The sequence below is a fragment of the Grus americana genome, unplaced genomic scaffold, assembly GCF_028858705.1.
Source record: "Grus americana isolate bGruAme1 unplaced genomic scaffold, bGruAme1.mat scaffold_119, whole genome shotgun sequence".
Taxonomy (NCBI): Eukaryota; Metazoa; Chordata; class Aves; order Gruiformes; family Gruidae; genus Grus; species Grus americana.
Genome location: NW_026561440.1, coordinates 40519 through 52925, shown reverse-complemented (window position 1 = coordinate 52925; position 12407 = coordinate 40519). Strand labels below are relative to the sequence as shown.

The following is a 12407-nucleotide window of genomic DNA, read 5'->3' as shown; positions in this document are numbered from 1 at the left end:
ACTGATGTCATGAGCTGCGTTTGCTATAAGGTAGATCTAAGAATGCCGTATAGTTAATCTTATGGTCCTCATTTAAGTCCTTTGGTTTCCATGTGTCTTGCCCACTGTTTTATACGGCAGGGTAACTGTCCCCTGCCTTGGGGCATGATGGGGGTGGTAGGAAGGAAGCCATGAAGGGTTTGATCAGTGAAGCTGACATCTGGCTGACCTCTCACTGCTGCCAAATGTTCAGAAAAGGCCTGATGAACAGAATTTGTATTTCTTTTGCAATGTCCCTCTTTGTCAGTTTGTGGTTTGCAGAGTGGTTACCTCGTTTTTGCCTGAACTAGCACAGCCAGATGTTTCTAACTTCGTTTCTTTACTTCTTTCTTCCCAGCGGATCGTTGTAAAGAAGTACAGCAGATCCGAGAGCAGCATCAAACAAAATCCCGGTAAGTTATCATTCTCATGTTCCACGTTAGACTTTGTTCTCATGACCCCCATGTGCTGCTGGATAGCCTCCACCAGCCAGCCATGGAGGTTACAAAACTTTGCTCTCCATAAGCCTCCAGTGCCTTGTGCGTGCCAGCTGCATTCTCAGCAGTGCAAAACACAGTCTTTCTCTCAAGCTTCATGCCTACCCTAGAGGCAAGGAACTGATTTGATCTCAGATCTACTTCCAAACTAGTGCAGCAGGAAAAAACTCTGAAATGGCCTTTTTGTTTGGTTGGTTTTTGTTGCAATAGCTACCTGACTTTTCCTGGATAACCTGGTAAAGATTTCTCTGCATCTGCCCAGAGAAAGATGTATGAGATGATCTTGGCCGTGTTGAAAGCAAAGACACTCTGTTAGAATAATTCATACCACAGCCAAACAGTCCCACCCGTTCTGTGCTTTCCCAGCACCTGTTGTTGACATGCGTAGGTGAGACCCCATGAATTGCCTCCAGTTCTTCCTGCCCCTCTCAGCCCTAATATGCCGTCTTGCTCTTTGGCTGTGAGCGTGCTTTTGATATCCTAGCAGAGAAGACGGAGAACTTTGAGAAATAACGTACGCGGGGCTTGCTCCAGTTAGCATTTGCAATACCATAGCATGTAGTTTGGGCTTGCTCTCAGTGTTGGATGAACATCAGCCTTGTCTTAAAATTGCATTCTCAGTATTTACCCTTCAAGACTTAATGTCTCAAACTGCTCTTGGCACATACTAGTCCATTCCTGCCTCACTCTTCATTTGATTTTAGCACAGCATCTTCTAGTAAAAAGAATTCTTTCTCTTCCTTCTCTTCCACCACCACTGTTGTGTCCATGTGTTGTCAGCTCAGCAGAGCAGGACTTGCCCCTTGCAGCACACCGAATACCAGTATGCCATATCATCTATGCATTTATTGACCACTGCTTTTAACATGGTTTTCATGGCATTCAGCTGGCTCTGTATTTCTCCAGAGTTGTGGCAGAGCTAATTAGAATGCCTTAAAGCTCTAGCAGTAAGGATAAGCTAGAAATAAGTTGTACATAAAATATACACACATGCATATATCAGGTCCCTGTATACAAGTGCGTGTTGCCTGGGAAATGAACAGAAGGAGCCACAGCTCTGCATCCACATGCAGAATTTTACCGGCGTTACTGAAACATGGTGGGAAAGCTTCCATGGCTGGAGTGCTCTTGTGTTGGGGTCAAACACCATACGCCCCAGGAGAAGGCTTCTGTGTCATCAGGACCTGGCCACTGGTGTGGTTGGGGAGTTGTGTGCGGGCAGGGAAGTTTAACCATGGCAGAGTCTCGAGCCCTCCTGCACCTGCTCAAGTGACCTCTTTGTTCAGTGCCTTATTGTCCTTGATAGTGTCCTGAGTGCCTGCAGTGTGAGAGGATGAGGGACTCAAACGCTCAGCTGCTTTGCTTTCCGGGGTTGACTGACACAACAGGGGAGGATACGTTTAGCTGCAAGTTTTGCTGGAGCAGCAAAAAGAACCGGGAGGAGAGGAGCGTGTTTGAAGGCCTTGGGGTGTCCAGCTGTGTTTGTGTCATTGGTATCTAATGGCCTGGTCCCAATTAGACCCTGACACCAAGTTTGATGCTGTCACTTGTCTTTTACATAGCAAAGTTCCTGCAAGTCATTGTATGTAGCTTTGGTGGTAGGGCCCTGAGCAAAGCCTAGTACTGCAAAACGGAGCATGGTGTGGGGGATAGCGGTGGGTCTGAGCAGTGCAGTGCAGGCAAGTAGCCTGTAGGAAGCTCTTGGTCTTCCGTGAAAGGTAGGAGCTGTGTTTGCCAAGGTACTGGCTTCCTTGGAGAGGCACTTGGAATTAGCAAAGGGGTTTGAGCCCGGAGGGAGCTAGGGAGAAGATGGCCTGGGTCACACCCTTACTGCTGGCAGAAATCACAGCAAGCAGTGCTGCAGCTGCTGCCCTCTTCTTGCATCTCCAGTTTCCACTCAGAGCCCTTGTGTGAGTCCCCTTTTGCTTTGACAGAGGGCCAGGAGGATTTGCAGAGTGCATGGCCTGGCTTTGTGTCTGGGGAAGGGCATTTCTCTCCCGTTTCCGTGAGCGTGCTCTGGAGGAGGGTGAGGAAGGGGCTGTGTCACATACGTGTGGGGGGACTGGAGCTGGTGGTGTGTCTGTCTGAGCCCACCAGAGACAAAGCAGTAGGTAACCTGGACTCTGCCTGAGGCGTGGAGTTCTCTGCTTGAGTCTGAAGGGAAATCACATCCCAGGACGCCTCACTGGCACATGTAATAAGGAGATAGGCGGGAGCTAGGGGCTTCCCAGTGTTTCCCTGTCCACCTCATGCCAGAGGCTCCTTTGCTGTCTCTGCATTCCCCGAAGCTGGCTGCACTGTAAAAAGTGCTGACCGCAGGAACACACAGCTCTTGCTGAGAAGGTCATGTTTGTGTTGTCAGTGAGGTGCTGCTCACACTTAGCTCTGCTGGAAGGAACCTCCAGCTGCCCCTTGCAGGCAGCTGTGGGGTGGCTCCTCCTCGGGCAGTCAGAGCAAGCAGAGAGCTTCCTGCCTTCTCGCTGGGACCTCCATCCACAGCCTCAGCAGGTGCTTTAGAAATCATCTTCTGCCCTGTTAGAGGATAGATGGAGCTTACGCCTGCCCACCACCCTCACCTGCTGTCAGCCCCAGTGCTCTCTTTCTGGAGCCCATTGAACTGGGGCCTGTGGAGGAGCAGCTGCAAGCTTCAAGCCAGCTCCGGTGAGCCTTGGAGAGTCTAAAATCACTGGGGAACAGCCTGTGCTGGGCAGCAATAGGAGCAAACCATTTCCCAAAGCACTGTAATGCTGAATTCAGCAAGGCCTTAATGAGTCACGGCCTGTACTGCTGCAGAGGGTGGGTTAGGGGAGAGCCACCTCTCATGCTGATAGGGACGGCTGAGGGTGTGTTTGGGCCATGCAGAGGTCTCTGTTAGGTTATGCAATAACAAGCTCACCTGCACACCCACAGAGGAGCACGGAGAGGCAATGTCTGTGTTGATCTCTGTGGCTGGCCATGCGTATAGGTATGTGTGTGTTACATGTACACGTTTGTGTGCGTGTGCCTACTGGGAATGCATTCCCAGCCGTGCTGCTGGTTGGGCCTGGGGGCATGGAGCGGTGGCAGCCTTGCCTCTGTCAGGCTGCGATCTGGCCCCTTTCCCTACCAAAATCTCTTTCCACCTCTTCAGACTGGCCCAAGAACAAGGGTTGAGTTTATATATGCTGCTCAAGCCCCCTCTGCAATGGGACCAGGACCCCAGGCTCTACCCTAAGCCTTTCCACCTGTGCCCAGCTTGTGCTGTTTCTGCAGTGAGATCTGTGGTGGGTTCCCACTGCAAGAGCAGGTGTCCCACACTGAGGAACCGCCTGGCCTGAGGTGGCAGCTTGGAAGAGGATACGGGAGGGGAGGTGGCTTTGTATACAAGCCCTGTGGCCACAGGGATGTAATATTAGCATTTGATCATGCATTTCCTTCCAAAGCTAAACAAGAATGTTTTGTCCATTGGCCACCTGTTCCCATAGCTGGGTTACCCAGATGGCAGCTCATGTTCTGGAAACAGAAACTCTTGGAGCTGTTCTACATGACAGGCCCTTTGTCTGCTCAGAGCACAGGGCAGCTGCTGCTGTAACAGCCAGGACGTCCTCCTCGGCCCATTCTTGGATTAACCCAGCCAGTCATTTGGCTTCATCAGGGGCCCAACTGAAATGCCTCTGTGCAAACGCACGTAGCATGGTGTGTTGGGTTTGCGTGGCAAGGTTTTGGTAGCGGGGGGGCTACAGGGGTGGCTTCTGTGAGAAGCTGCTAGAAGCTCCCCCTGTGTCTGACAGAGCCAATGCCAGCCGGCTCCAAGACGGGCCCGCCGCTGGCCAAGGCCAAGCCCATCAGCGCCTCTGTGATAACATATTTAAGAAGAAGAAAAAACACTTAGAGAGAGCTTTTGCAGCCGGAGAGAGGAGTGAGAAGATGTAAGAAACTCTGCAGACACCAAGGTCAGTGCAGATGGAGGGGGAGGAGGTGCTCCAGGCGCTGGAGCAGAGATCCCCCTGCAGCCCGTGGTGAAGACCATGGTGAGGCAGGCTGTCCCCCTGCAGCCCATGGAGGAAGGATGAGGGGGTGTAGAGATTCCACCTGCAGCCCGTGGAGGACCCCACGCCGGAGCAGGTGGAGGCACCTGAAGGAGGCTGCGGCCCGTGGGAAGCCCACGCTGGAGCAAGTTCCTGGCCGGACCGGTGGACCCGTGAAGAGGGGAGCCCACGCCAGGGCAGGTTTGCTGGCAGGACTTGTGACCCCGTGGGGGACCCCACGCTGGAGCAGTTTGCTCCTGAAGGTCTGCACCCTGTGAGAGGGACTCCATGCTGGAGCAGGGGAACGATGAGAGGAGTCCTCCCCCTGAGGATGAAGAAGCGGCAGAAACACCGTGTGATGAACTGACCGTAACCCCCATTCCCCGTCCCCCTGTGCCGCTGAGGGGGGAAGGTTGAAGCCGGGAGTGAAGTTGAGCCCGGGAAGATGGGAGGGGTGGGGGGAGGTGTTTTAAGAGTTGATTTTATTTTCTCATTGCTCTACTCTGTTTTGCCTAGTAATAAATTAGATGAATTCCCTCTCTCAGTTCGGTCTGTTTTGCTCGTGACGATAATTAGTGAGTGATCTCTCCCTGTCCTTATCTCGACCTGCAAGCATTTCGTTATGCCTTTTCTCCCCTGTTTAGCGAATGAGGGGAGTGAGAGAGCAGCTCTGGTGGGCACCTGGCCTCCAGCCAGGGTCAACTCACCACAGTTTCCCAGTGGCTGGAGCAGCATGCCTGTATGTGGCTGCTGTGAGTGTCCAGCCCCTTGAGACTGTTCATCTCCCTATAGCCAAAATACTCATCTGTCCAAGAAAGACTCAGGTTCCGTGGGATGATTCTGCTTGCCTTTGTCCTTCCTCTGCCCTCCTGCCAGAGGGAGGAAGGGATGTGAGCGGGTTGGTAAGGGGCATCCTGGTGCAGGATTTAGTCCGTTGCAGAAATTTGTTCTTTCATGAGGTCTCCATCTTGCAAAAGGGGCCAAAGGAGCAATACCTGGCCTTCCCTGGTCTTTTTCTCTGGCACTCTTGCTTAGTACGAAGAGGAGACGTGGCCAATGTGAGAATACGTTGTTGGACTCATTGGGGCCTTCGTGTGCTGCTTGTCCAGCCCTTGGGCTCCTGGGTTCCGCTTGTGTGAGCTTTGTGCAGGATGGGCTCTTTGGAGGGCATGTAGGTGCAGAGCTCTTACCAAGGTGCTTCGCACTCCCCCCTCATCTGGGAACTGCCTGCAACATAGCTTGGCCCATCCTGGTGGGCCTTGAGATGAGTCCTGCAGTCTGGGGAACTCCTCAAACATTCCCAGCTCACTGGTGATACCGCAGCATCCCAACCAGAGTGTCTGATTTGTGGTTTTGGTGTAGACAGGCAGCAGGAGTCACTTCGCTGCTGCTGATAGAGGCTAGTGTGTCAACAAATGATTAAGGGAAATGCAAATCAACGTTCCCAGAGGTTCACCTAATCCTCTTGGCTCCACAGAGCCATCTTCTGGGGATCCTGATCTCTCATGCTGCTCCTCCATCCCTCCACTGTCCAAAGGCATTTGCAGTCTCCTGTATGTTTTTGGAAAAGACTTGGGAAAATCATTGGTGGGAACTCCTTGTCTTACAGTGAAAAATAATGTTCAGTCTCACTTGGAGAGGACGAGTAACAGATTAGTACACAAGTGTCTTTTTGTGGAGAAAACAAGGCAGTACTGGAGAGATGTGAGAGCCAGAGTATCACCGTAATGGGAATGTATAGAGCTTTATAAGTAATAGCATTGCCTATTTTAACTGCCTACCACCTTGTTTCTTAGAATATAAATAGTACGTGTCCAAGCTGGTTTAGAATAGCAATTGTAGATGTCAGCAGACACTCCTTAACAGAAGAAATTAATCCATTGTAATAACAGGAAAACTGAACAGAAATCATTGTTTAGCCATTTCAGAATGTGGGTGTGGGGAGAGCTTTCCCAAGCAGGACCCCTGAGGACAGGTTGGGCTGTCCCCATGGTGGCACTGTGCTGAAGTGCCCTGGGAGCTCACCACACAGTCGTGGTGGCACACGGGAGAAGTGGCCATGGCTTTCTGATCCGTTTTGGAGTCAGCGTGTCCGAGTGCTAACATGAGGAGTGGGACCGGTGAAATCCAAACTCTCCCTTTCTGAAGGAATGCCTTGGGTGGCTGCGCAGTGCTTCCTAAAAACTGCTTGTCTGGGAATATCCACAGCTCTTCCTGAGCAAGCAGGGGGATGCTGAATGGCAGCAGCCCAGGGTTGTGGCACAAAAGGAAAGGAAAATGTCTTTTGCTGTGCACCGTGAGCTCAGTCCTTAGCTCAAGCCAGCAAAACCTGTGGTTTTGGTCTGAAAGTGATGTTAAAATACACTTCACTCCCCTTCCGGATCTCCCGAGTGTCGGGGGAGGTAGTGATCCAGTAATGCCTACTGTTTCTCAGCCAGCCAGAGCAATTGATGCTTTAGTTCACTTACCTTGGATGCTCTCCACTGCCTGGCTCAGGCGGACAGATGACTCTCTGCTGAAGAGCTGTCTGCAGCCAACCTGGTGGTCACTGCTCATGTCCTTTTGTTTGTTTTCCTGTGAGGGTGAAGCAAAGTGGGGCCTTACCTCAACTTTTCCACTTGTGCTAGTTTGATTCGTGTTTGACCTCAAAGCCAGTGCTTGGACACCGTGAGCTGCGGCTAACCCTACCATTGACTTTCTCCCCAGGTCATCATCGAACGCTATAAAGGGGAGAAACAGCTGCCAGTGCTGGACAAGACCAAGTTCCTTGTCCCAGACCATGTCAACATGAGTGAATTGGTCAAAATAATCCGGTGAGTGGGATGGCCCCAACTGGCATGCTGTGAACCTTGTCCTCACCCACAGGCCCTGAACAGAGAGTGGTGGGGTGAGGATGAGGCAGAAGGCAGAGGCAGCTGCTGAGGGTGGCTAGGGGACAGGATGACCACAGCATCCTTGTGTGATGGTGGGGCAAGGGGGAACAGGTTCTTAACATCTGCTGAGGGACTGTGACCTCTCCCTCATAGGGACACTCCATGAGGTAACGAAGGGGACTCCAATCCCCTTCTTTTATCCATCAGCTCAGATGGAAGAGGCCCCTCTGCTTTGCCCTTCCCAGCAGCGCTTGGAGAAAGGGGCTTTGCAGATTCCTGACTCAGGAGGCTTTGGAGCCCCAAGCAGCACAGCTGGGCTCATGGACACCATGTCCTGAGCGTGTGGGAGGAGGTCCTAGCTGTGCAGGCCTGGCCTCATGTGAACAAGATGGCTGGGGGGAGGTAGAACTTGCTGTCTCACTGCCCACCGCTGGTGGGTTCACCCAGGCCCTCCTGCCCTTTCCCCACAGGCGTCGCTTGCAGCTGAATCCCACCCAGGCTTTCTTCCTGCTGGTGAACCAGCACAGCATGGTGAGTGTGTCTACCCCCATCTCGGAGATCTACGAGCAGGAGAAGGACGAGGATGGCTTCCTCTACATGGTCTATGCTTCCCAGGAGACCTTTGGCTACTGAGGCCTGCTGAGAGGTGGCACGCGGAGACAGATGAACTGTGGCGCACAGGCCCCCGGCCTCAGAAGACAACACAACCAGAGGCTCACAAGAGGGGGACTGTGCTGACTCCCTTTCCCCTCCTCCCTCCCTATCACCCTGTCACCAAAGAGGCTTGTGGCGGGTGTTGGACTCGCACAACCCTTCACCTCTGTGTAATTAGGCCCACTCCCCCCACACACGCACCCACGTGCATCCATACCTACCCATGCACACACGGGGCCTCGGCTTCCTATCCCATCCCCTTCGTGTAACCTTCAGCTGCTCTCGCTGTGCTCTGTGTGTGCGCGTGTTTGTAGCCTACTGACGCAACAGTTCGGCTGGTGATGGAGAGAGGACAGGACACTGTCGCCTTCCCTTTCCGCACAGGGAGAGCTGCCTCCCCTCCAAGACACTAATATAAAGGGCAGGAGGTCTGCAAAAGTAGCAAACAGATGTTACACGTTACCATTGCTCCCGAGTTTTAATTGATTTTAATTACACTCATATCAGATTCTTGGTGCTACTGAGTAGATGTAGGCATCTGTATAGACTGTGGATAATGTATATCCTTTAGATTTATTTTATTCGGTTTTTTGTTTGGGTTTGTTTTTTTTTTTTTAGGGATAGATTGGAATGGGGAGAGGGGGTAATCTTTCCTGTATTCTGTAGGTAAATAAATCAGGCTTCATTGCACTTTAAAGCATAGTAGGTATCAGAGTGGAATTTATTTTTAATTTATACAGGTTTGCCATATATAGAGCTGCTCCTCTGTTGACAGTTGTACCTAGGTTGTCTTTGTTTGGGTTTTTCTTTTTTAAATATAATTGATTTCCCTTCTCTCTGTCTCCCCATTGCATGCAATTTTAGTCCCAGTGTGGCAGAGTTTTGCTCAAGGAATGTACTGATTTATATATGCTATGTTCCCATTCCTGTTTCTCATGTATTATACCAAAAAAATGTATATGATAAAAATCCCACCCAGTTTAATCTATACAAAGGTATATATATAAATATATATATAAAAAATAAATTGAAGTTGTGTCTTGTAGGAATGTCCTGTTCCCTTCTCATTTGTCTACATTAAGGGCCCTAGCATCGAAGAACAGTGGTGGTGTTCCCAGTGTTCGCTGGAGCACTGTACACCTGCCCAGACTTTGGAGCTGGTTAGTCCAAGCTATGGCAAAAGCGGCTGGCTGGGTTTTGGGGGGCTGAGGCACAGGTAGGAGCTCAGTTTAGAGGACAGAGCACAGGATAGCAATGTGGGAAACATGGTTATCCTTCCCTGTGACAGACTGTTAGGTATGAGTAGTTATGTTTAGTAGTGCAGGACATCTCCCTGGGCACTCAGTCAAAACGCTTTTCCAACCAAAGGCGGGGCTGATGGCCATTAGGTTTTCCATGCTCGCTTTCCATATTCCCTGGGAGTCTTTAGCCACTTCATAGCTGTTCCTAGAGCCAATTTCTTCAGCAGGAACAGTCTAAACATATCTTTTCAGGAGCAGGCAACACCAGGGGGAACCATTGGGCTGTTTGTAAGCCTGGTGGTTCATATGGCTGTCCTGCTGCAGCTTTAGCAGCAATATCTGTTAGACTATTTCTTTTCTTTTGTCTTTCTGCCAGTATGGGCTGGCTGATGAATGATAGCAAGTTTGTCTGGAATTGTATGGCTTTTAACAGTTCAGTAATTTGAGGCAGATTTCATGTTTTACTTCCACTAGAAGTATAAACCCACACAGCTTCCATAACTGGCCAGTAGCATGGCATACTCCAAACGCATATTGATAATCGGTATAAACATTTACACTTTTTTTTGAGCAGCTGACAGGCCTTTATCAATGCAAGTAACATCCAACACTGGCCAGCCTGGAGCACTACTATGGGGAAGGCCTTTGTCGTGGTATCACGGAGCCAGGAGCTTCCCTTGACTCCTCAGCCCTGTCCGAAAGAAGGGCTGATGCTCTCACTGCAGAGCACGTGCTAGATAACAGACGCTTCCCCACGCCCTCCAGCACGGCCACTGCAGGCTCTTTGCCCACCACTGCAATTTACTGCCAGCATCTGGAGGAGAAGACTCGGAAGGCTCTGCTCTTCCGGTGCTGGCACACAACCTTCCACTGATCTCAAGGGACACTCTCCCTATGATGTAGATCGACTCAAGGACCCTTCACCACCTCCAGCACTTGCTGCACCACAGTCTCAACCACCTCTTCAAGCTGCTGGGCATCTGTGGCACTTTGTTGTTCAGACGCAGCTGTGAACGCGCTGCCTGCCGTGACGTATGGCATCCCGTTGGAGGCAGCGTCACTGCTGACCCTCCTGGGCAGCTTGGCACCTTCCTGTCCCAGCTCAGGTTGGGAGCAGGTTTGGGCCTCATCCAAAGCTGCTTTCACTCTGCTGCAGCGCCCCGACTTCAGGGAGCTCCTTCTGCTCTTGGGTGGAGGTGGGCAAGATGGCTTTTGACACTGCAGCGGCTGCTGTCCCGGGCAAGAAGTGTCAATTGCTCCCGGCAGTTTGGGGGCATCCTTTGGTTTGGCCACGTGTGGCCGAAGCCTTTCCTGAACGGTGACACCAGGTTGCAGCTCGCTGTTGCCTGGACAAGCGCTCACGCCCCCACGTGCTGAGGCTTCACGCGGGCCCAGGCCAGCGCTCTGCTTCGGCCACGCGACCAGGGCAGAAGAGAAGGGCTTCCCTCAGGACGGAGCCTGCTTGCACATGACCCACCTCAGCATCCTGTGCTAGGTCAACTCCAGGCCAGGTAACCTCCTCTCTTCAGCCTCTTGATGGTGTCATTGCGTTTGGGGTATGTGGGTCATGGAGGCTGCTGTACTCTGTGCTCGTTAGGCGACAGTAGGGATCGCCCAGGTCAAAATAGCCTGAGGGCCGGTGAAGCTGTAAGAGAGATGGTCCAGAGTATGAACGGGGCAGGAGAGAGCAGCAGGGACCAATGCGCTTGCGAGCTCCTCACGCACGCAGGATGGCCTTTTCAAACCTCCCCGCTACAGGCTAATTGCTGGCCTACGTCCCAGCCAGAGGAAAGACCTCTCTACTTCAGAGACTCTCCAGCGGAGAAGAAACCAACCCTGTGCCCACATCCTCTCTCTGGTGCCTATCGACTGCTGCTGTGGGAACACAAGGAGCTGATTACGGCAGGGGTGCGAGGGTTGCGCCCGGTCCTGCACCTGTAAGGAGCTAAGCTGAAATGTCGCCTACAGCCACGTCTCGCCCTCTGGCAATTCACTCTGCTTGCAAAAAGGGATTGCGCTCCCCAGAGGTGCCAAGCGGTCCTTGTGGAAAGGCAAAGGTGGTTGGAAGACCTGACACCAACACTCTTCTCCAGCCAGCTCTGGGCAGCCTGGAGCACCGCTATGGGCAAGTCCTCCTTTCTCTGGGCACCACGGAGCCAGGAGCTTCCCTCGACTCCCCAGCCCTGTGCGATGGAAGGGCTGCAGCTCCCGCTGCAGAGCGGGTGGCCGCAAGAACTTCTCTGCGTGACGGGGACCCCGTCCAAGAAGAGAGCTTGTCTAGCCCTCTCTACTTCCTTTACCTTTTCCCCCAGCTTTGCCCTGCTGAAGACAGGCTTGGAGCCGGGCACCACAGGGATCTTGACCCCGAGGGGGAGGTCCAGCAGCTCAGGCTCCATCAGCCCAGTAGCTCCTTCTCCCAGTGCTGTCTTCTGTGCCCGACCTAGGAAGACAAGAGACACTCAGGCGCTAGCTCAAGAAGCTCCTGCACGGCAGTTGCAAGGAAGGGCACGTGCCCAGGCCCCAGAGCAGGCCCCCCGCCATGTCCCAGGCTCCCTGGCTGAGCCCTCTCCATCGGCCCGCTGCTCACCTCTCTCCTCTTTCCCAGCGCACTCAGCAGTGCGTCCGCCTTTCGGACGCCAGCAGTGAGACAGTGCTCCACAGCTCCTTCCAAAAGCTCCTCAGGAGCTGCGACCCTGTGCTGACTCCTCTTGCTCGAGAGGCACCCAGCTGCGGTCACGTCAGCCGGTCTCGCAGCGAGCAGCTATATAGAGCAGTTGCACATTGTTGCATCATCGTGTTGCCGCATTGTCACATCACTGTGCTGCTGGCCGCCGCCCGGCTGCAGTCCACCGGCCCGTGTGGGGGGCCTGCCTGGAGGCCCCTTTGGACAGGCCCGTGGGCCCCCCGCTCTTGCTGACCCGGCTTTGAGAGCTCATCTCCACAGGCCCCTTCGCACCGCAACTCTTGTGTGGTTCGGTGAAGCAAAGCGGGCATCCTTGCCAAGCGGGAAGAAACGCAAGGAACTGCCACACCAAAGGCGCTCGGCTCTGGCTCGGGTTTACCCCCTTTTCCTTTTCAGACCTCTCCCCTGTCCCGGGAAAAGCAGCCTCAAGTCGG

At 52.8% G+C, this 12407-nt stretch overlaps 1 pseudogene; it reads left to right on the top strand.

Annotated features, from left to right (window-relative positions):
* Window positions 1-376: 376 nt before the first annotated feature.
* Window positions 377-9098, top strand: LOC129200431 (microtubule-associated proteins 1A/1B light chain 3A-like; annotated as a pseudogene).
* The last annotated feature ends 3309 nt before the right edge of the window (window positions 9099-12407 follow it).